Source organism: Condylura cristata, unplaced genomic scaffold (assembly GCF_000260355.1).
Source record: "Condylura cristata isolate star-nosed mole 26May11 unplaced genomic scaffold, ConCri1.0 scaffold00031, whole genome shotgun sequence".
Lineage (NCBI taxonomy): Eukaryota > Metazoa > Chordata > Mammalia > Eulipotyphla > Talpidae > Condylura > Condylura cristata.
The window spans coordinates 3,519,325-3,543,766 of record NW_004567132.1 but is presented as its reverse complement, the minus strand read 5'-3'; the positions used below and the strand labels follow the sequence as shown (position 1 = coordinate 3,543,766).

Here is a 24,442-nt window from a genome sequence, read left to right as displayed (position 1 = left end):
TTTGCTTCTTCAAGAGAATACTGGAGCAGGGCAGGAAAATAAACAATTTCTGTTGTTATCATAGCCACGTAGCTTTTAATCTGAGCTACAGGAACCTTCAAGGGTATCATAAATAATCAATATTTTAAAATAGTTAACCTACTTTTTAAATCCCATTGTTTGATTAAAGATATTATCCTGATGTGGGTTTCCATAGACTATAGACTTTTCCATTTTGCCAAAGAGGTTCATAGCACATACTAAAATGTTGTTAGCATAATTCTAGTGGTAAAATTAAAATCTTTTTTTGAGTATCACTTTAGAAAATATTTTTAAATTATAACTGATTAAGCAGTTACATTATCTGTAGTTGTAGAATTATTTTGTGTTACTCAGAAATCTCCATCAATACCAATCAACAATTTTCAGTGATAGACTATGGATGCAGAGCTTTCTGCATTGTTGTTTTCTCTTAAGTTTTTTTTTTTTTTTAAGTGCTTAGTTTTCCTGAGACGTGCACCATACAAATTGTATGCTTCTTTTAAATTGTTTGTGGACTGGTTATAAACATGTTCTACCTTTTATTTTAATGCTCAGTTCAGAATCATGAGAAGCTATTAGAGACAGTTGTGAAAGAGGAACCCACCAGACTCAAGAATGGGACACATTTAATTGGATTTAGGAATTACATCTTTCGTGCAATATCTCTCCTACCTACCCACATGTTTCTTTAGGATAAGTCAGTTTAGACCTTTGACGACAAATATTTTCTTTGGAGGCTGTTTACGTAGTGTAATCATCCTGTAATGATACAGTAGTATATAAAATTAGCTTCTGTCTTCTAGAAAATTGGTTTTCGAACTATGATCCATCATCGATCAGTTATAAAATCAATTGAATGGATTATGATTAGTATTTCTTTTTAAATAGAGTAGAAAAGAATGTGTCAAATATATCATATGAATTAAAAACATATATTGTTTTGTTTTGTGAAAAGTTATTGGCATGTATGTATGTAAAATTATAGGAATTGTTGTCTTTAAATTATATGTATGTATATATGTAATAAAATGTATTGCCTAATGTAGGCTGTAGTCAAATAAGATTAAAACTAATTGCTGTAATACATAATTTAGCATGAAGCTGATGGCAAGTCAAGAAAATAAAAAAGAAAATATACTGAGGTATAGAAAGGTCGTTGTACTCACAACTAAAGATTAACCAAATTATATTGTGTATTAATTATAGTAATAATAAATATTATCATACCTGATATTTCTTGACTATATGCCATACAATGCTGTAAATTTCCAGGAGTTGTTCATTCAGTACCTCCAATGATGGTTTAAGTTACAAAGATAGTATGATCAATATTGTTCAGCTTAGAAAGTAGCAAGTTTGGGATTCTATCAGACTCTCCAATTTATAGAGCTTATGTTTTTAAACTCTACAGTAAATTGCTTCCCAGGTTAAGTGCGATTGAAACAAGAATTGTATGCTTGCAATTTATTTTTAGGAAAACTCTTTGCAATGTTAGTTACCCTCCTCTAAAATAAGTTTCAGACAGTGGACATAGAATATCAAGACATTCAGTACCTGTTCGATTTTGTAAATGAGTTTTTTTGCAGAAGTCTTCAAGACTGTCTACAGGCTAATGAACTTGATACTACAGACTTGTAAAAGTACTGACTGGCTGTAAGTTTTACCCCTCAAGTTGACATATTATACAACTTGGATTTCCCATCATATTGAATTGTAAAGTGACAGTAAGATTTAGGGACATTTACTCATAAGCTGAAATCCTTTGAACTTTCTTCACAGTGGCCCCATGATCATTAGAAATGCAAACAAAACTAAAATCACCATTTCAAGCATCAGGTTGGTTAGCAAAGTGACATAAAGAGGAAGTGATTCATGTTGAAATTTCCTTAACATACACAGTGTACAAATTATGCTTCTAGCAATTTTAATGCATATCTTCCTTGGGGATCTCTAACAAGCAACCAAAGCAAACCTAAGTGAAATGGCCAAAAGATTTTAGAGTTGATGTCTTCAGCCTCATGGGAGCTGATCTTGTCCATCTCTCTGACATATGCTCTGTGCAGATGAGATATACTATTGATTGCATTAAAGCACTCATGAATCCAGTGATTGTTTCCTTAACCAAATGTTCTAGTCTTTTTAGATCTTTGTCAGTGGTGTTACAGATGAACAAGCAATTCCCAGTTTCTTGAATTTCCCCCAGAGGACTAAACTGTCAACATTTATGCTCATCATGGAAAACTTACACTTGGGAAATAATATGATTATGATTTTAATCATGAAATAAAGTCACTTTGGATTTCTTAGTTTTCAAAAGGAGAGAAAATAGATTTTTTTGGTTTTATAAATACAGTTAAAATAATTTTGCTGAAATAGTTGGATATCCCCCCCAGAGAACTCCCCCCCTTTTAACTTCTTTCTCCCCTAATTTCCATCCTCTCTCCATCTATTTTTCTTTCTTGTTTTCTCACCTGCATTTCTTCACATTCTCTGTCTCTTTTGCATCTTTCTTTCAACATTTAATGAAATATCACTGTATGCCAGACACTGTGGTTGTGTCTAGGGGTGCAACTGTACTTGCCTGTGGGCTCACTTAATTGTCCTCTTGCTAGTCATTCTAAATCTTGAAATAAGCAGCTTTCTTCAATGATTGTTTTTTCCAACATCAGTTCTGAGTGTCATCTGTCTCCTATCCTCTTCATATGCTTAATTGATTTATGGCAAAGTACTGGGTATGTTTGATTGGGTTGATGCTGTTCCCATGGCTTGAACTGACATTTAGCTAGATTATGACTGATTTTGCTTCAGAAGAAGGAAAATGGATCCAAGTTTAGTGGAAGCTATAAGAAAAAAGGGAGGCATGGACTTTAATTCTTTGATGTTTTCACAAATGCAGAATTTATGCTTTATTACCTATGATCCTTTGTTGGTTGGCTGATATCCTAAAATGACAAGTGTTCTAACAGCCATGAAAGCTTCAGGTGTATAGACTTATTTATTTATGCATACAGAACTGGGGTATAGGCCAGAGGCACAGGGGCAGTGAGAGGATTCACCAGAGACAGAATGGGGAGCAGAACAGGCCGACTGACAAAGTACACTGCTGAGGGGAGCCGCAGGCAGGTCAGGAGAGGTCTGCCATGCCATGTGCATCACCTCCAGGGTCAGGGATCGAACCCATGCTGAAGTGAATTTAGCTTTTTAGTGCTGTGCTTTAACCTACCAGGGAGGGCCCCAGGTGTATACTTTAAAATTTATCGCGTGCATACAACTAGCATTTCCCCCCTTGTCATTCTTTATTCCAGTCCAAAGTCTACAGAATCATTAACACCAGCCTTTTAACACAAAAATCTAATTATATTGTTCCATTATTGAAAACTTTCTGATGGTAGCAATTGCCTAAATGTAAACAGCAGAGTTTATTGATTTTGACTCTTAGGTCACACATACTATAATGCTTGCAACATTTCCAGCAGTATATTTTACTCATTTCTCCTCTTTTGTCACTATTTACACTCTGCTACAAATATAAGGAGTCATTCCCTGAAGGTTCCATGTGATTTATGCCTTTGCATATTTATTTTCTCTATCTGGAATTACTACTTTCTCCTGCAATTACTATCTACCTGAGAAAGCCAATCAGTTTATCAAAATTATGGTCTGGCATTATCTTCTTAGGAATTCCCTGAATTCCTAAACTCATCATTTACTCTTCTATTTTCCTCTAGAGGGTGATCTTTATTATTGTTACCCTTTTCATCTTGTCATGTAACTACATGCATGATATCTTCTCTATTATATGGAGTTCCTTACAGATAGTTCTATTTCAAGTTGTCTATGTTTGCAATCAATAAATATTTATAGCTTTGTAATTCTTTCATACCTAGGTATGACATATGTTTAAAGAAATTTTTTCTACAAAACTATTCACTAAGGAACTCCAGAAGTTTTATATGTTGATATACATGTGAAATTACTTGTATTCCCTAAGATCTAATGTTGAACTTAATATGTGCCTTCTTATTGTATCCTAATATATTAGTGTTCTGAATTAACAATCTAAACCAACTTAGAGTGAAATGGAATTTAAACAACTACACAACCATCAACTTTGATGGAACAGCCATCTTCTTCAGCCAGTCTTTATTATTTATCAAGCTAAGAGATTTAAGTTAATGTTACTACTACATTTAAGTAAATGTTACTACTTTTAATTAAGTTAATGTTACTACATTTAAGTAAATGTTACTACTTAATATATTCTTTATGATTTCTGTTACTGTGCTATATATACAATCCCATTTAATTCTCAGACCTACCCTGTGGTGAAAATAAGGAAATTTTTACTTAGAGAATTTCCAGCTAAAGAAAAGTTGCAACCTGCCAGGTACTTGAGGCCCATGGATGACTGGCTGGTGTGTTAGATAGGCCTCTACATGGTGCCATTTGCTGCCTTTCTGTATTTTTTTTTTTAGATTTATTTTTATTTATGCATACAAGAACTGGGGTGTTGTAGGCCAGAGGTGCGGGGAGTGTGGTGGGGAGAGGATTCACCAGAGATAGAGTGGAGAGCAGAAAAGTCACATTGACTGAAATATGCTCCTGAGGTTAACAGTGGGCAAGACAGGAGAGGTCTGCTGTGCCATGTGGGTCAGCTCCCTGGCTGGGGATGGAACTCAGGCGTCAGTGGTTGACGATAGCGTCATAGTGCTGAGACCCCTGCATCACCAGGGAGGCCTATTTTTCTGTATTTTAAGACTCTGGGTTTTCAAGCTTGACCTCAGAATTGTGTTCTAGTAAATAAACAGGTAGACCAAACTCTCATGGGCAGTCTCATATTTATTAATCTTCTAGATTCTGATTAGGAGAGCCAGAAGTTCTGATAGTTAAAAATTAAAGCATAATCAGGATAAGAAATTCATCTCCACTAATGAGTGAGTACACTTTCTTTTTGTAGGTAAATCTTATCCTGCATTTCAAAACTATAATCTGAAATTGGCTTTACTGAATCCAGACAAGGAGCATGGAAATGGCTAATTTACCCATTTCCCCATGGATAAAACTGCCACTAGTAAAAAAGAGGTGACATTCCTGCATAGTCACCTGAATGGTGACTCTAAAGTTGATGCATTCTATGCCAAAACTTTTTTTCATTGTCAGTCCTATTTTTTAATTTATATTTTCTGTGTTAAAAGCATACTGTACATTATAATAGAAAGGAATCTAGACAACTAATTGGCTACATATATAATCACAGAATGGAGAGCCCAAGTGAAGTTATCACTGAGGTTGGCACTAGAAAGGAGTAGCCATTTTGGAGCTAGGAGGATATCACTTCTGGAATCCAGAAGCAAGGTCGTTCTGTGAGTGCAGGAAGTTCAGTTGGGTAGAGCTTGCCTCATGGGAACTGCATCACAGAGCAATGGACTATCCATCAAGTAGACAGAAAAGCAACACAGTCACTGCATAAAGATAAAATATTTGGCAAAAATAATACATAGAGGCCCTCCCTGTGGTGCAGCGGGTTAAAGCACACCACTAAGAAGCCAAAGCCACTTCAGCATGAGTTTGATCCCTGCCCTGGAGGTGAGCAAATGGCTCCACAGACCTCTCCTGACGTGCCCACTGCTCCCCTCAGCAGTGGACTTTATCAGTCAGCCTGTTCTGCTCCCCACTCTGTCTCTGGTGAATCCTCTCACTGCCCCTGCAACTCTGGCATGTACCGCAGTTCTGTATGCATAAAAAAATAAATCTTTAAAAAAAATAAAAAATAATAATTCATAAGAAATACACTTACTTCTCCCTTCACTCCACCTTTTAATTTTCTTCCAGTGCTTTGCAAAGGCTGTAATTGTTTGGATGCATAACAGGTATGGAACTGAGGACAAAATGATATTGGTCAGACAGTCACTTTCCAATAGACATATTCTAACATATTTCATTAGCAGACAATTTGTATAACCGACTCTCTATTTAGGATTATACAACCATTGCAAGTTTGATCATATCGATAGTATGTATCACACTTGAGGGACTCTAGCAAAGCAATTTCAATGGTAGTGAATATAACTTAATATAACTATTTGCTTCCTTTGGGATGCATCGTCCCCAGATCTAGATTAATACTTCCCTTTCTGGTTGCTGGGGGTTTTTTTGTTTGCTTTGTTTGTTTTGTTTTGTTTTGTTTTTGAGCTTGTACATAAATTTAGATCCAAGAAAAAATTATGCTTCTGGATTGATATCTTGTTCATAGGTAATTGATTGTAATATTCCTTTTTATTTTTAAAATATATTCATTAAATCATCCTTCATTTATGTTCATAAAATTCCCACCACTAATTCACCCATGCACCCTCCCGGTAGTCCCTTGTGCTCTTCCCACCCCTGTCCTCCTGGCCATTCTTCTTCCTTCTCCTTTTATTATTTTTTATTCAGGTCCTAAGAAGTCAGAGGACTAATAATGGGAGGGCTATTCAAAAGTTCCCGACTGTCCAGCTGCTTCTGGTCAATGAAGTGGTAATGAAGTGATTTCACTGTGCATGAGTCAGAGGTGTGTGTTACAGTTAATTTTTTCCAGGATCACTAAATTCAAGCATGGAAGAGAGAGCTGCCAATACATCCTCATTTGAGGAGATAGGGAGTTCTTCTGCCCTAACACCAGGTACCAGAAATGTCCCATTCCTGATTACCTTAATTGACTAGCTGAGACATTCATTTCCTTGACAGAATCATTTTCATTGATAGAATGAATAACATGCATATAGTATTATAATCATGCTTTTCTAATTTAGTGAGAAAGCAAATGGATAGCTCATGTTTTCCATAATTTCAAAAAAAATTAATGCAGTTCTCATTTTAACATAATATTCATAGAAAAGATAGAATATTTAAAATAAGAAATTTCCATAGTATTCTGGATGTATGTAGTTGCTTTTCTTAAAAGAGAAGGGTAAAGGACTTTTAAGATTGGGTACCTACCTGAGGCAGAGGGAAGGAAAGAAACAGAATGTTTGCATAGAATGAAGGTATGGACCACAGATCAGCTCCTGTTACAAACCTTTTATGAGATGGTGAGCTGTCTTTTCACCAGCATGCCAATATCTGTCAACAAACCTTTTAGTTCAGAGGCCATTTTGCATGTGGCAAGACTTCTTTGAAGGAAGCAACTGAGACATTCAATTTAATGTATGCTCTTAATTGTGGCAGATAGCACTTTGAATATCATCACCTCAAGCAACGGGAGAGAGCCAGAAAAAAAAACAAAAACAAAAACAATTATCTTGTGAACCAAGGGAAAACAACCCATTCCACCTTCAGTGAGCTCAGGTGTGATGGCTCTTCATTCAGATGCTCAAGTTACAATCCCTAAGCTTCAGTTATTGACCCTTAATCTCTTCTGCAGCAGTGGGTCTTCCTAAGTCTCTCCCAACCCCACCTCAAAAAAAAATGTCTTTCATCACTCTGCATAATGTTTGGTTTTCAGATTCTTTATCATCTTCTTTACCATTATTAAAATGTGCAATTTTTTTTATCAAGGTTGTATTCAAACTAATGAAACCAGGCCTATTTTAGCTACATACCAACCAGTACAGAGAAAGTGGGAACTATTTTTCCCTACATCTTTTTTTTTTTTAAAGATTTATTTATTTATGCATACAGACTGGGGTACAGGCCAGAGGTGCAGGGGCAGCGAGAGACTTCACCAGAGACAGAGTGGGGAGCAGAACAGGCAGATTGACGAAGTACACTGCTGAGGGGAGCAGCGGGCGGGCCAGGAGAGGTCTGCCACGCCATATGGCCACCTCCGGGGCAGGCGGGAATTGAACTCATGCGGAAGTGGCTTTAGCTTCTCAGTGTTGTGCTTTAACCCACTGCGCCACCAGGGAGGGCCCTACATCTTTTTTTTTTAAGATTCATTTATTTATTTAGGGTACAGGCCAGAGATGTGGAAGGTGAGAGGATTCACCAGGGACAGAGTAGGGACCAGAACAGGCAGATCGATTAAGTACACTGCTGAGGGGAGCAGCGGGCGGGTCAGGAGAGGTCTGCCACGCCATGTGGATCTCCTCCAGGGCAAGCGGGGATCAAACTCATGTGGAAGTGGCTTAAGCTTCTTAGTGCAGTGTGTTACGCCGCAGTGTGTGCCACCAGGGAGCGCCCTTCCCTACATTTTCTTAACAGTAAGTGGAGTTAACTTTAGTCTCTGGGAGGTGCTTATGAACCTTTTTTTATTTTTAATTTAAATTCACAAGTCTGATATTTCAGTCATTGTTTCTGATACTACTTAATTTGGTCTGTCCTTCTGACCTATCATATGTAAGTCATTATAAGGTACTGATATACAATATATTGCTTCAAGGTGCTATCAAAGTAAGTTAGTAAACACATAAATTAGGTTAAAAATACCTAGTTATTCAATATTATGAGATTATATTGTTCAAAAATTTAGATTTTTTTCTGAAAAAACCAACTACATATGTACACATTTCCCCATTTATCCTTATTTGTAAATGTCACCCAAACTGGGGAAATTGTTTGCAAAAGGAGTTTCTACATAGTTGGGAGTAAAAATACTAAAATTTCAATTTTCTTATATGTAAAATAAAAAGTCCAAGTCCTCTTTTTAGGGATTTTTTAAGTGAATAGTGATTTTAGTACACAGATATTATTTGCCATGAGTATTTTTTATAAGTTTAATTTGAATTTGAGTCACTATCCATTGTTCTGTGAGGAAAACACCATCATTCTTGAAGGTTTGTAGAAGTAAAAGAAGAGGTGAGATTGTAAGACTGGGTGAATATAGAAATGATTTAGGAAAGGAGCATAGAGTTAAGGATATTAGACGAGAGACCAAGATGCATTTGATTACTAGATATCATTCTATTGTACTTGAAATACCAACTGTACATTTCAAGAAATAAGGAAGAAAAATTAAGATGGGAGTTGAATTCATAACTGTTTACCTTGACTTTGAGGATTTGAAGTGATAGAATGAGTAAGTAGATTGTAGTTTCTCTGCTACTATATACTTTGCATTCTTAATTTCAAGAAAATATGGTGACAGTCGTAGTTTACAGAACATAAAGATACCTGGAACAACTATGGGTGTATTTGGGAAGGAAATGCTACAGATACGATATCCTGCTAGGATGCAGTACAATGGTCCATTTGAGTAATACATAAGGCCCGGACTATAGAAGTGATAGAGAGAGCATGAAGGAGGCAGTCGTGAAGGGATCATGACTCTGGGTTCTTTCCATGCAATAAAGCACTCAGTATAAATACTTGTCTTCATCGTTAGTCTATTCCTTGTTCCACTTTAGTAAATTGCAGCTAGATGTCCTTGTGGTTATCCTTGAGAGTCGAGCTGGATATTTCCTACCTCCTAGCATTCCTTGTTGTCTCTAGCATGAATTGGTAATTTATTTTCTAGTGAATGCAGTGACTTGGAGAAATTGACTTACAGTCAATATGTAGTGGGTAACAGAAAAATCAGTTCAACTCAGAATAAAGGTAAAGATGGATTTGGAACATTTAAGTTCTTTTATGATCATTATGAGCCTTTATAACTCCATAAGTAGGTAAAGTTCTATCAGGGTAAATGGAATTGTATTTGTTATAGTTGAAGATAACTAATATGATTGATTATCATTAAAATCAGAGACAATTAGAATAGAGATATATATCATTCTAAACTATGACTTCTGACTATTAATATTAAACTTGTTAGAAACCACAGAACTGTTAATACAGTATATCATTAATTGTTGTTTATGGATTTTTTAGTCATATATACAACTTTAAAAAGTACATTCATGTTTTAATGCACTTTAGAGGTTACAATTCATACCCTTGGATATTTTGATTTACAGAACAATTCTTTCAGGAAGGCACTATTTTCACAGAAACTCTAAAGAAGTCCGATGCATATCCCAACTACTTGCCGAACTGACAAGTAACCAACGAGAACATGACATTTTGATTTCTTATTTTGTATGTGATGTTTTTGCACACTGTTCCATACTAACTGCCTAAGTCATTTTCATTAGTTAAAATAAACTACATTGCAATGGCTCCAAACAAACAACAACTATCTCATACTTGTCCACTAAGTGCTGATTGGAGCTCTCTGCCATGTTTTACTCAATCCTGAACACCACTCCAGCAGAGGGGCCCATTCTGGTGCCTGGAAATTCAGACTCATCATAACATAGGGAAGCAAACTATGACAAAGCCCAAACAGATTTTGAAATTAAGCCTCTGCTTTGAGTGACACAAATACTAATGTCCCCAAGCCACTGGTCAAAGTAAATTACAAATATCAGCCATATTCAGGTAAGAGGAGTGTAAACTTTTGAATTACTACCACAGTTATTAAGTTAAAATGAAAAATTAATACAAAACTTAGTTAAGTCATATATTTTGCTTTAAATAAGTTTAGCTTTTACCAAAGATTATATATAAATGACTTGCTTTTCTATTTTTCAATAAGCACAATTTATTGGCAACTCAGTACAGAAAAAATCTGTAAGACTAAATCATTGAGATGTCCTGAGATCCAGTATTGTTATGAAACTCTAAATGCTGTCACTTTCTTGAAAAGCAATAGTACACATCAGCATTGAAAGCCCCCCAAATCCTCATGAACTCTAAAATTCATTGGAAGAAACTCCTCCTCACATATGCATGCTCCTGCCAGCATCTTGACAATATAGGATTCCTTGGAAATGCTACCTTAAGTCTTTTTTTAAAAAATCATGCATGCAAGAACTGGGGTACAGGCCAGAGGTGCAGGAGGTTAGAGGATTCACCAGAGATGGAGTGGAACTGGAACAGGCAGATAGAACTTATACTGCACTGGCTGTGGACAGCTTCACAGTGGTGTGACTTAACCCTGTGCCCTCAGAGAGGCCCATTGCCTTGATTCCTTTAATGCCCCTTATTCTTCAAACCTTCACATTCAGTCTATCAACAAGTCCTTCAGAATTCCATTTTGTCAAGGATTGTGAAAAAGCTATGGTAATAATTATATTAATTATATACGATCGATATTACATTCAGAAACCTCAGTTTGGGTGAAGATGAAGCAAAAACATGTTTAAAGTACTTGATCCAGTAGGCTGTTTTGATTTTCTTTTCTGCTTATCTTCTTTCTAATATGTTAGAAAAGATACCATTTGCCATTAGTTTTTAATTTTATTTAAACTATGTCATGTGTATGTTTCTTAAAGATGGCCTGTAAATTGTGATTGAATAAACTATCACACACTTTAAATTTGCTAGGTCTTAGAGAACTTAGAAACAAAGAGCATTGAGGCAACAATTTAAGAGTCTTGGTTCCAGACATTAGCATGTATCAAAAGCAAATGAAAGCCGAAGGACTTGAATCAAGGCTGATTGTCATTTCCATACTGAAGGCATATTTTGAGAATGTGTCTATGAGTTTCTCAGAACAATCAGAAATCTCCATTTTAACATCCCATTTAGATTTGCTCCCTCCAGTCTTTCTGGTAACAAGAAGACAACTATTTGTCATGATAAGTATTGCTTGTTAAAATTCATTTTTAAGTAGATTTACCTATAGAGCATATATAATGGTGACGAAGAGGTATTTTGAGTTTTCAGATAGTTGAACTAGATAGCAATCACAAAAGACACGGGCAGCCATCTCAGTGATACAAAATAAAAATAAATATAACATACTTAACTTCTTATTGGGGCTACAAATTTTATTTTACAGTTAACTAGATATTTCCAGATCTGGCCAGAAGTTTATTCTGAAAGAAAAGAAATAATGTCTTAACTTATACCATACTTAGGACGTACAGACCATGAAGAAGAAGGCTGATAGTGACAGCCAGTTAAGAACTGATTTACAAATCATTTTTCTGTAAGCCTGATCGAAGCACTTGGAAATCATATTCTCTTGTTCAGCAAATCTGTGCTCAATGATCTTTTGTAAAACTCTGCCTATAAGTGGTATTCTTAGAAATTGTAGTGTGCAGAAAGTTGAGAAGTAATACCTTACTCTGGTTCTTTGTAGCTCCATTGATGTGAGCCCCCTTTTCTTTTTCTCTGTTCCATTAAGTTATCCTCAGCTGTGGATTGCTATTTATTTCTTTATGCAAGAGAGATTTTTTTTTTCTGGCTGTGGTATTCTTTGAAAGGAAACTTCTTTATCAGTTCTGTTGAGGCCAAGAGTAAGTTTCTGATGCCAGTTTTAGAACTGACCCTCAGAGCTGAAGTTCAAAACCAAATTTAAAATACACATCATTCCTAATCTATAAAATTGACAAGGAATAGATCATATGCAAAGGCATATGAACATGTGAAACTCAACCACAGTATAGGCTCCAAAACTGTCATAGGAAGCAAAAACTAAGAGATTTTATGTCTAACTAAGTGACCTACAAATAACTACCCATTCATTTATTCTCCCAAACATCATTTATTCTCCCAAACATCATACCATCGTTAGTCTTAGCAGAGGTGAATACTTCTAGGTAATATACAAGTGATTTATTACAGCCACATATTACAGAATCCGGCGGGCTTGAAACCTAAACTTGACGTCTTTTTTTTTTTCCTTGTTTGGCTCTGGCAAGTTATCTGCCACTTTAGTGCATAAATGTCTCCATGTATAAAAGGAAAAAATAAATATTATTAACATACTTTTCATAATAGGCTAAGTGATATACTGGCCAGAAGTTTATTCTGGAACATAAATAATCTTATTTATATCATACCTAGGACATAGAAGCCATGAATAATAGTCTAGCAAATAGAATATTAGATAACACTTGCTAATTCCTTGCTTTTTTTTTTTCTTACGAATCTGGAAATGTTGCAGATATAATATAGTTTTATTCTCAAGAAACTGACCTGAAACCAGTGCTATAAAAATATAGAAAGCATTGCAAATAAATTAGACCGGAAATACTTAACATAGAAAAACAGAAGTGAAGGGAACAAACAAACCTGTGTTTTACAGTTGCCAAGTCTTGTCCCGTTGCATCCTCCCTACCTGTCCCATGCCGTCTTCTCCATTTCCTCTGGAAGCCTCCTATCTACTGTCAGATTTCTAGTATTTGTTTCATTTTGGCTTTACCTGACCATTTATTTTCTTTCATCATGTTCCACATAAAAGGCACACAATTGTTACGTATTTGACTTCTTCCTCTGACTTAATTCATTTAGCACAATCCCCTACAGCTCATTCCACGTTATCATGCATGGCAAGAGCGTTTCACTGTGGTTTTGCTCTGCTTTTCCTTAAAGTGATGATAAGCATGTTTGTGTGTGTCATGTTGACCGTTGGGTGACCTTTTTAGAGAAGGGCCCATTTTTCTGCCCATTTTAAAATGTTTCTTCTTGTTGAGTTTTATGAACTTTTTCTAGATCTTGAATATCAGCCCCTTGTACAAGTAGTGTACAAATATTTTCTTATTTTAGTGAGTTTCTTTCATTGTGCAAAAGCTTTTTGATTTGATGTAGCCTCAACTGTTTCAATACACAAAATTCAATACACAATTCAAAAAAGTTTGCCTTGCTCAATTCAGAGATATTGCTGAAGACTTCTGTCATACATTGTTTTGTCTACATTTTCTTCTATGCATTTTGTCATTATTTTTGTGTATTGTATGAGATAGTGATCTAGTTTTCATTCCTTTGTATGTGGCTATTTAGTTTTTCCAGAAACATTTAAGAGATTTTCATTTCTCTGTGCATATTCTTGGCTCCTTTGTCAGACATAAACTGCTTATATTGTAAATGTAAATGTAAATGTAGATTTATTTCTATTTCCAGGCTGTGTTTAATCTTGTTCCAAACCATACTTGATTATTATAGTTTTGTAATACATATTGAAGTTTTTGTTTATTTGTTTTGTCAGATCTGTTTGGGCTGTTCAGTAGTCTTTCTTGGTACCATGTGAATTTCAGTTATGTTTGTTCTGTTTATTTTTCAAAAATGCCACTTTAATTTTGATAGGGATTACATTCAACTTACTGCTAATTAGGGTTGTTTATGTATGTCTCTATGTTATCTCTAAATAATGATATTTTTACTTGTTCCCCATGTCCCAGAATCTCATTTTTAGGAATCTGAACTCACCACGTCCTGGTTTAAGCTGTAGCTGTTACAATCATCTACTTAACATCAATATTGGGCAAGTTATTATCTAGAGAATTCTCAGTGGATAAGATAACCTGGTTGTTGAATATATTCTTCTCCAGCTCCAATAACAACAGCCTTATCTTCTCCCAATGACAGGCTGCCAGAGCAGTAAATCACCTTCTTGACAGCATCTTCTTTGGCATAATATGGATCCTGAAGATCCAGCAGTATCTTAAAATTTAACACTTGCTATAACTGATTTGTAGGGAAAAAAAGCAAAGATTTCCTAATTGTGTCATTCCATTGTTCTTGGACCCTTGTATTCTATCTATGGAGACAAGGCACTCAATGATGACCATTTTGTAGAGACCTTGTGTATCTTGCAAGATGAGACTCCATCTTTATAGCGTTTGGTCTTTGAGCTGGGGTCTCAGCTGTACTGAAACCATTCTATTATGTCACATTAGCAGGTTCTGGTTGGTGTGATTTGTGATACCACCACTGGACCTCATGATACTGTGGTCACTGCCCACCCCTATACTGTAGAGTATATTCTTGGTCTGATACAATGTTACATGAAATTGTCATACATACTTTGTATGTCCTTTGATAGTATTGCTAAAAAAGCAAATTCTTATTTGGAACATGTGTCTATTCCAGTTAAATAAATCATTGTCTCTTCTATAGCAGAAGGAATTAAGTGTGGTTAACTTGCTCTCAAGTGGATAGCTGGTTTCTTGAGGAATGGTGATATATGAGGGATACATTCATTGTTACATTATTGTGATCATTGTGATATCAAATTAGCATATGCTCTTCATGTTAATTCCTCAGGTTCTCACTCTTTCTGTGGTTAGGAATAAATGGGTATTTTCAAGACAATCATACCCTTACCTTAAAAAATATGTAGGAAACTGATATATTGACCTCATTCAGTCAAGAAAAACTGCCTATTACTCTTGCTTCTTTCTAGAATTCATTTTATTTTATTCCTTCCTTTTGGTGACATCCATAACAATGTTCCCAATGAGTATATGCCTAGGCAAATGAAGGAAAAACTCTTGACTTAAACTGCTTATCTTATCCCTGAAAAAAAAGTTCTATGAACAAAAAAGTGCTTTGAACCTGGTGTCCTTATTGGAGAGAGCCAGGAAAAAATACAGCAATTAAAATTCAACTTTATGCATCATCAAAATGTTTGGCAAAAGGAGTCCAGTACTATGAATCCAACAGACAAGAGAGTTTGGGTGAGATTATTTAGTTGAGCAAAGTAACAGAACAGTCATATACTAGCACAATGATAATGAAAGAATATCAAGTACCAAAAAGAGCCTGATGACTATCTAATTTAACTCTTTTCTTTTACTCAGTGGGGACCTGAGGCTTTCAGCTGGAACCAAAACCCAGGATACTTTATTACCAGTCCAGTATACATTTATGACTCTAATTTTCATGGCTTGGATGATTTTATCTTCTTGGTCAAAACCTCATAAAGAGATGTGCTGAGTTCTTGGCAGACTGACTTTAAATTCATGCTGCAATCAGCTTAAGGCTTAGCTATTTTTTTTCTGCAAGCACGTTACCATCAAACCACAAGGAACTGAGATATGATCTGCAATCATAAATCAAACTAGAAATACTGAACAGAGGCAGCTTGTGTGGTGAAAATAAATGGATTGGTGGTTGTATGTATGAACAAAAAATTATTTTTCCCTCCCCTTTCTCTGCTGAAGCTAAGTGGGCTGCATAATAAAAAGTGGCCCTTTGAAGCCAGCAATGCTAGTTTTCCCAACTTGATAAAAGTATTTAATTCCTTTATCAGCAGAATAGGTTTAAAAGAAAGTGTAATTCAGACATGAAGAGACCAGGCAAATGCTTCTAGGACTATTTCTGTTCCTTCTCTACCTGTTAGGATTTTTGGAATGGTGTCAAACAGCCTTGCATACCCCCACCCAGATGCCAAACTAGAGAACGGATATTTTAAAAAGGTTGCCTTCTGTTATGACTAACTGACAAAAAAAGAATGTCTGACAATTCCATATTCATTCTTAAACCAAAATTACATCAAATATGTGAACATGCAAATATAGGTATAAATAATGTGTCTTTGAATTTCTCTGTCCACCCAGATTGTAATATTAGAATATTATTATTAATATTCCTGCTTCTAATATGAGAACTGCAGTTCCCTTAGGGAAAGTTTCCTGCACAAGCTGTTGCATGGATAGTGCTTTCAATTGATGTATGCTGTGCAGTCATCAAAAAATGGTTTTTGTATAACTAGACTCAGCCAAAAAAAAACCATCTTCACGACTTCAGTTTTTAATGGTATGACATAGGCTTCAAAAAATGAAGTTGATTTATGTAAAAGGCTGACTCATTCTAGAACTGTGTTATCCAATAGATATTACTGTAAATATGGAAATATACATCTATGATCTATAATATGTCACCACATGAGGCAGGCTGCTGAATTCTTGAAGTATGGCTAGCCCGACTACATAACATTGTATCTAATATTCAAATTATTGTTTACTTTGATTTAAGCCCATATTTTTTTTCCATGATGCAGTTTTTTACTGATTTAACATTGGTTTGATTCACTCAGAGGTGTAGGATCACACTTCTCAGGTGCATATTACCCCCAAAACTGAACACCAAGGACCTATAGTCCCCCACATCACATTAGACCCCACCCCACTTTGTGCTTCACCTTCTTCCTGCTCCTCCCTCTGGTAGCCTCCAATTTACAGTCATATTTCTAGGATTTATTTTAGCTTTGACTTTGGGTTACCTCTGTTTTATTTCTCTGTATTCCACATATGTCTAAAATCAACTGGTATTTGTCCTTCTCTATCTGTTTTATTTCACTTAGCACAACCCCCTCCATTCCCACCAGTGTTTTCACAAATGACAAGATTTTTTTTTTGGTATTTTTTTTAATAATATAATAGCTTATTTTTACATCATTTTGTGCCTTTTCCATCTCAGTTGTAATCCCGGTGGGCTTCCCATCACCAAATCACATTTGTGCCATAACCACAGTCCAGTGCACTCCCCTCACTCCCCATTTTTGATCCCATTCCCCACTCCACCCCCACAAAATGTCTCTGGTATGTGGCTGTTCATTATTGTTATTATTTATTATTATTATGATTATGATTATTATTTTCTTGCCTCGTCCTTTATACTCCTGCGATGAGTGAAATAATCCAGTATTTTTCCTTTTGGCCTATTTCACGAAACATGATCTTTTCCAGCTCTATCCATGTTGCTGCAAAAGGCATGTGTTTCTTTCTTTTTTTTTTTTTTGGTTGCTGAGTAATATTCCATTGCCTATATGTACCACATCTTTTTAATCCAGTCATCTACTTTTGGGCATTTGGGTTGTTTCCATGTCTTTCCAATTGTAAATAAAGCAGTAATAAATATGGGGGTGCAGGCAAGATTTCATCTTTTAATGGGAAAGTAGTATGCCACTGTTTATATATAGCACACCTTCTTAATCTACTCATCTAAGGAGGTGGGGTAGGAATCTGATCATCTAAGGCAGTGTTGTTCTCCGGTTGTATTCTTGTCAATGTCTGTTTTCAGATTTAGTAATAGTTGCCTTATGTAGTTTGAAGCTTCTTATTTTGGAATCAGTATGTCTTCCTGATGTCCTGTTCCCATAACCGTTATGAAGGTGCTATCACTCACACCTACCATAGAGTTACTAATTTGACTGGAACAGGCCAATTTTCTCAAATATTTGTGGTTTGAAATATTATTTAAGAAACTATTAGAATGGGGTAAGGAATTCCCTTCTGCTGAGTGCAATTTCTACCCTCCTGTCACATCTAAGAATAGGTATCAATTTCTTGGAAAAGTTTATTGATTATTCCCACTGCCAGAAGTATAAGCTATCTGTTCAGACGGGGACACTAAGTGGTAATTGTCTTTCAAAGATAAAAGTAATTAGATACAATAAAATAGTAACTGCAGAATAGAAAGGGGAGATGCCGTGATTTTCTCCATTCCACCTGGTAATTTTGCATGGTTATACAGAATTAATGTTTTAATATTTATGTTGACACTTTTCTTAAATACTTAGGTTTCTTTTCTCAGATGTATCTTTTCCCAGACTTGTCTTTCACGAATAATACCATCATTATAGCACTAAACAGAGTTACTTATGAAAAATTCAATCAAATTTCTTTCACAGAAGAAAAGATAAACTCTTGTTCTATCATGTTGCAAAAATGGTATACTTTATTTTACTGATGATTATTCATGCAACAGAGATGCTCATATATGTTGGTTTGGTGAAATACAGATTCTAACTTAACATTTATCGAGCAAGTGGTGTGTGCCAGAGATTTCTTGATGGCTTTGTTTAATCACACAGTTACAATGTGTAATTGTCAGTTATATGCCAGATGAATTTTGTTCATTATAGATGTTGCCCAAAGCTATGTAGTCAGTAAATGCTGAAGATAAGAATCGTTTCTGTTTATCTCCATAGTTTATGTTCTAATGTTTCTTACCTAATGCTGTATGACCAAGTAGGTTAATCTGTACTTCCCCTGATTTTCATCACTCTCATGACATATGTCCTTAAATTTAAGCTGCCAGGAATTATATTAAAGCTGGCTTACCCATTTCTATCATTAAAACACGTTTTTTTTTTTTTTACATGACCTCAGTGTGTACTCTGAGAAGCTGACTCCTTAAACCTCTCTTGACTAAAAGCAAGGAGAATTTGGTTTGCGTCCAGCACTGGGACATTAGGAAGTAGCCAAATGACCACAAGTGTGTGAGTGTTTGTGAGTATGTGTTTGACTTAGTGATGGAAATAAGTACTGCAAAGAGCTGGAGAAATCTCTGGCAAACCCCTGGAGCTTTTCAGCTTACAAAACAATTTTCTCTAATGTTTTGGTTCTAATCAGAACTGTTCCATCAAAAACACATACTGGTCCTTGTTGCAGGTTTATTGTAATTGCTTCCTTTACTTTCCCTTATTCTTTTAACTATTTCCAGTATCTATGTCTCTTTTCATCAGTTTAGTTGCCTGAGGCAAGTACTTGAACTTGGCTCACAGTCTTATATACATCCTGCAGAAACCTTCACACAGGGCAGTTTTCAATAGAATAAAACTGTTTGAAGTTAAACTCTCCCAGGAAAGGCACTTACACAAAATATATCTAAGGTTAATATGCATCTAATTGTAATTTTTATCATAGTGACTGAATATGGATGGGAGATATATACTGCAGGGTCATAGTCACCTAGAGGAATACACAACCAAAAGAGCAAGGGATCAAGAGTAGGAACTGGAGTGTAAATTCCAGAACCCACCTGCATTAATTTCAGCTCATTTTAGTGCTACCTGTTCCCTTGTATTATCCTTGGTAAAAGATAAAAATGATAATTAAAATCTAGCTAGGTTAATTGTGTGAACAATATGGAATTTAACAAGTGTGAACAAGAACATCAGAGAAGTCAAATCTACTCAATAAGAATTTATTCACTATCTACTGTACTTCTGGTACGGTTCTAAACCGAGTAAATTAGGCTGGTACTATGGGAAATTTTGAAGTTAACATTGGGTTTTTATTTTTGTTTTTTTTTTTAAACAAGTTCAATTCTTCCCTCACTGATGCTCTTCCCTTAAGATGATTTGCTTTAAGAATTTTTATTTCTGGCCCTGCTGGGTGGTGCAATGAGTTAGGACGCAGCACTGCAAGGGAGAAGCAGCTGCTTCAGTGCCAGTTGGAGCCCTGCCCTGGAGGTGACCACATGGCGTGACAGACCTCTCCTGACCCGCCCCTGCTCCCCTCAGCAGTGTACACTGTCATTCTGCCTGTTCTGTTCCCCACTCTGTCTCTGGTGACTCCTTTCACCCCCTGCAACTCTGGCCTGTATCCCAGCTCTGTATGAATAAGTAAATAAATCTTCAAAAAAAAATCTATTTCACAGTGTATATCTAGATATTTCTACATTAGTACTAATAAGAATTATGGAAATACAGGGTTTCCCTGGTGGTGCAAGTGGTCAAGTCTCAGCACAATTAAACTATCACCAGCCACTGTGGCATGAGTTTGATCCTCTACCAGGGAGGTGATCCACATGGTGAATCAGATTTGTACTGTTTTGCCCCTGCTCCCTTCACTTGTGTCATTCTCTTTCTCCTGGCCTTCACTCTGCACTCATGATTTGTTTTGGTTTAGGTTTGTCAATTTCTTTGTTTTGTTTCTCTGTATTACACATCAGTGAAATTGTCTGGTATCTGTCTCTCTGTGTATTTCACTTAGCATAATTCTCACTGTTTCACTCATGTTTTTTTTTTTTTTCTTTTTTATCCTGCTATGTGGATCTTGAGGACATCCATCAAGTGAGCTGAGCCCATCCCAGCAGGACAGATATGGCCTGGCTCACCTGCAGGAGTCCAAGAACAGGCTCATTGCTGAGTCAGGGTGGACAGTAACTGTCGGGGGGCAGGGAGTTGCCAAGCAAGGTGAGAAGGCCACAGCTGCTGTCATGCCCTTCAGAACGTGTGAAGGGTGTGCCTCATGGCAAGTGTTACCACAGCACCAGAGAATCAACACAGTAGAAGCTAGTTCACATATATGATAAGTCAGTGTTGCCACTACAATTGGGGAACCATGAGCCTAGACCCGCTCCATCCTCGCTCCCACAACAGGAATTCAAACAAAAAAAATTCTTCCTTAAAACGACAATCCAGGAACCTAAGTTTGAGAAAGATCACTGCAACCAAAAGCAAATTGTCTGTGGGTCAGAAGGTGAAGGTTGTCCCACAGATAAGGGGAAGCAGCAGGAAATTCCTCAGACCCCACAGAGAGCAGTCCGGGGAAAAGGAAATAAAGGCTGTTCTCTGAGAGCAGCCAGGACTGAACAGGCCAGAAGGCGATTCACCTCAGGAGAAGCCCTGGCCACTGTACGTGGAATTGCAATGGGGTGGGAAGGCCGGGCCTGGGTGGCCGCAGATCAGCAGAACCTTCCCCACAGTGACAGGCTCTGCCAGCTGAGGGAGCTTTTGTTTTAACAGCCCCTGCCATTTGCAATTTTAAATGACTCCATAAGAGGAACTGGATAAAGAGGAAAGACATTAATTTTGGAATGAGACACAAGTAGGTGTTCAGGTCTCTGCTTTGTTACTTAATATACTTGTGGGTCTGGTCAGTCATTTATCTTCTCTAATTCCAAGAATCCTTTCATCTGCAAAAGGAGAAAATAACTTCTGAGTTGGTGTGAGACGTGAAGATTAAATGAGATAATGTATGTATTGTACACAATGAACACCACCAAGGGATCCATCAGTGACCCCAACTTCTGTGTTCTTCTATTTAAATCATTCAGAACAGAGTTTAGAATATATTAAATCACATTAATTCTTGTTTCACTTCTCTTTCCTTTAATATTCAAGACTTGAATCTAGGAGTGGAGTTCTGCTCCTGTAAGTAGAAGAAGTAAATGCAAATTTGACTAAAAGAAAAGCATAAGGAAGGTTAAGTGAAAGAAACTTTCTGAGACTCTCCAAAGTAGGAAACACTTTAAGCTCTTCAGTGTCAGCTTTAGTGTCAGCTCTGTTCTGCTAGAGAAAATTTTCAAAAAGGCAATTTTTCTTTACTATCTTAAAATATGTCTGTATAAAATATATCTCTTGGCAGGCTTTGTTTAGATAACTGAAACCCAGCTCTCCAAACTTGACTCACATCATAGTTCAGGTATTTGAAAAATCTGTAGTTTTCTTGCCTTTATCAATCACTAAGTTGTTTTCCCTCTCAACCACTATCCATTGTTTACTTAAAGGGTGTTATGGAGCCTGGAGACAAGGGGCTCTTTTAGTCATTTTCTTTTTCAAATATCATCTAATCCTACAATTTACACATATACTCACTCCCTAAAGATTTTACCCAACTTTTCTAGGGAAGAATGTTCGGGTTTTCAGGTTTTAGTTATGCCTTACACCTGTAGTTTCCTTCCAAAATGGTAGATTAGTAGGTGTGGATCAAAATATGATTTGCATAATTTTACAGAGGAAGGAATAACAGAGAACTTGTGATCATGCAGTCGATTCATCCCACCTCTGTTATAATAGCCTCCTTCCTCCATGGTTGTGGGGTGCTCCTTCTGGCTTCCATTGCTAGAGGTTTTAACTGATATAAGTACTATCCCTCCCTTTCTTCCAAGGCCTGGCTGATTCAGCTTCACCTGACTTGCAGTGTGATCTGTGAACCCTCTTAGATCTGACTGTTGCTTCTTTCTGCCTGATGCCTGGAGTCTGAGCTGCTTTTCTCAGCCAGAACCATTTTGTCTTAATCTCAGGTTCCCAGCTGTAGGTTTGCTAGCCAAGGCTCCCACGCTATCTGGTTTTGCCTGGGCCTTATGTGTATCAGTGAGCTCAGGATCACAGAGCCCCAGTGCATGGTAATGAGTAACCATATCAAGATCCCAGATTGACATTTTATAGCCATGACTACTCCAGAAGCAAAGTGGGCTCCCTCAATATCTTTGGCACTTGCCAATAACTCTCCTTTCTTAGCTGAAGACTGAACAGGGAAAATTGAGACCCATGTGTCTATTTCTCTTTCATGCTTCTTCTACTCTCTTCCACATGTCCCAGAATACAGTTGTATAGGCTTTGCCTTACACCAAACTCTAGTCTTAATTTTTGAACCTAAATGATGATATTTTGTTGACTTCCAGAAAGATTTATATAAGCTGTTTGTTCCCACGATAAGCTTTGTTACAGATTACAGTGGGAACAATGCTACAGGTTAATTCCTCTCGCCAAGAAACTTGACTATGTCTTTTAGTGTACCAAGCACATCAGATACTGACTCTTCACTACTGGAGAACAAATAATATAGCTCACTCAAGTGTTATTGCAATGTAACCATAGTAAAGGGGAAGTAAAATGTACTTAAAGTACATTTGCAAAAACAATAATTATCTCCATTGCCTATGTCTTTGTTTTGTCTTTATTTTGAAAACCTAATGGCACTTCACTCATGTGTGCAGATTAATTTTGAAAATCAAACCCATTGCACATTATACCAATCTCATATGCCAATGTATTTTTCACCATTAATGTATGAGCTCAAGGAGACAGAGTACCATGTCCTTAGCACAGTGTTTGACCCTCAGTAAATGCTTGTTGAGAGAATTTATTCATGATAGCCTAGGCTCATGGGCCTAGGCTCATGTATCGCTGGCTAGTCTGCGGTAATATCCAAAAAGGAACCATTGTAAAATATAGTATTTGCTTTGATATGAAAATTTTAGTTTTCAAGCTCCACTTGATAAACTTTCATTATTGGACATTTTTTGTGACTCTTTATTTTGCCCCTCCCCCCTCCCTCCATGTATGTTTAGTGAAAACAAGGGTGTTTTGCAAAGCTTAAATCAAATCCAAAGCCTTCTCATTTCCTAACCATGTTGGCCAAGAAACTTCAGTTTGAGATTATTAAGAATTTTTTTATCTCTATATTCTGCTTCAAATCTGAAGACAAACAGCTGTGAGATTTGACTGTGTAACAGCTAGAGCTATTGGCATTATGTGAGCAAATCTCATCTACTTCTAGCTGGTACTGGATAGAAACACCTCATCCACTCCAGTTTGTACCCAATATTCTGGAAACAGGCAACCAAAAAGACATTTTTCCCGAGTCATCAAAGTAACTAAACCAATTGTACGCTTCCTTTACTTTAATGATTTAAGTATTATTTTAACTAACCTAATATAATAGAATGAAGAAATGAAGTTATCTATTCAGTAAATATTTACTAAATGTTGAATAAGTGTCAAATGTTCTTGTAGGAAGGGAGATAGAAAAATGAAGAAAACAGACAACCATCTCTGTCCGGCACTTGTAATATAGATATATGTGTATGTACATATGTGTGTGTATATATGTGTGTGTGTGTGTGTGTGGAATGTATATACATGCTTATTTATGTAAATGTATATATGGTATAAATATATTGTTATTGTTAAAATAAAATGTATTATATATACAGCATTATATATGTTATATATAATAAATTTTATTTTAACCAAAACAAATGTCATATAAAATCATATTTATCGAGTATTTACTTCATCTAAATGTGTTCAAATTTCTGTAATACTTAGGAGTTTGGTATATCTATAGTCTTTTCCTTTAAACCGTAAGTTCTCTCTTAATCAACAAGAACTAAAGAGGAATCATATAAATGTTACAAAGTATGTTGGCTTTGTAAAAAATATATATGGGGTGGGAAGGCTGGGCCTGGGTGGCCGCAGATCAGCAGAACCTTCCCC

General features: G+C 36.3%; 1 pseudogene; it reads right to left on the bottom strand.

The window, feature by feature from the left end:
• LOC101623825 overlaps positions 1-9,316 on the bottom strand; it is a 56,617-nt pseudogene extending 47,301 nt beyond the window's left edge.
• Between the last annotated feature and the right edge of the window lie 15,126 nt (positions 9,317-24,442).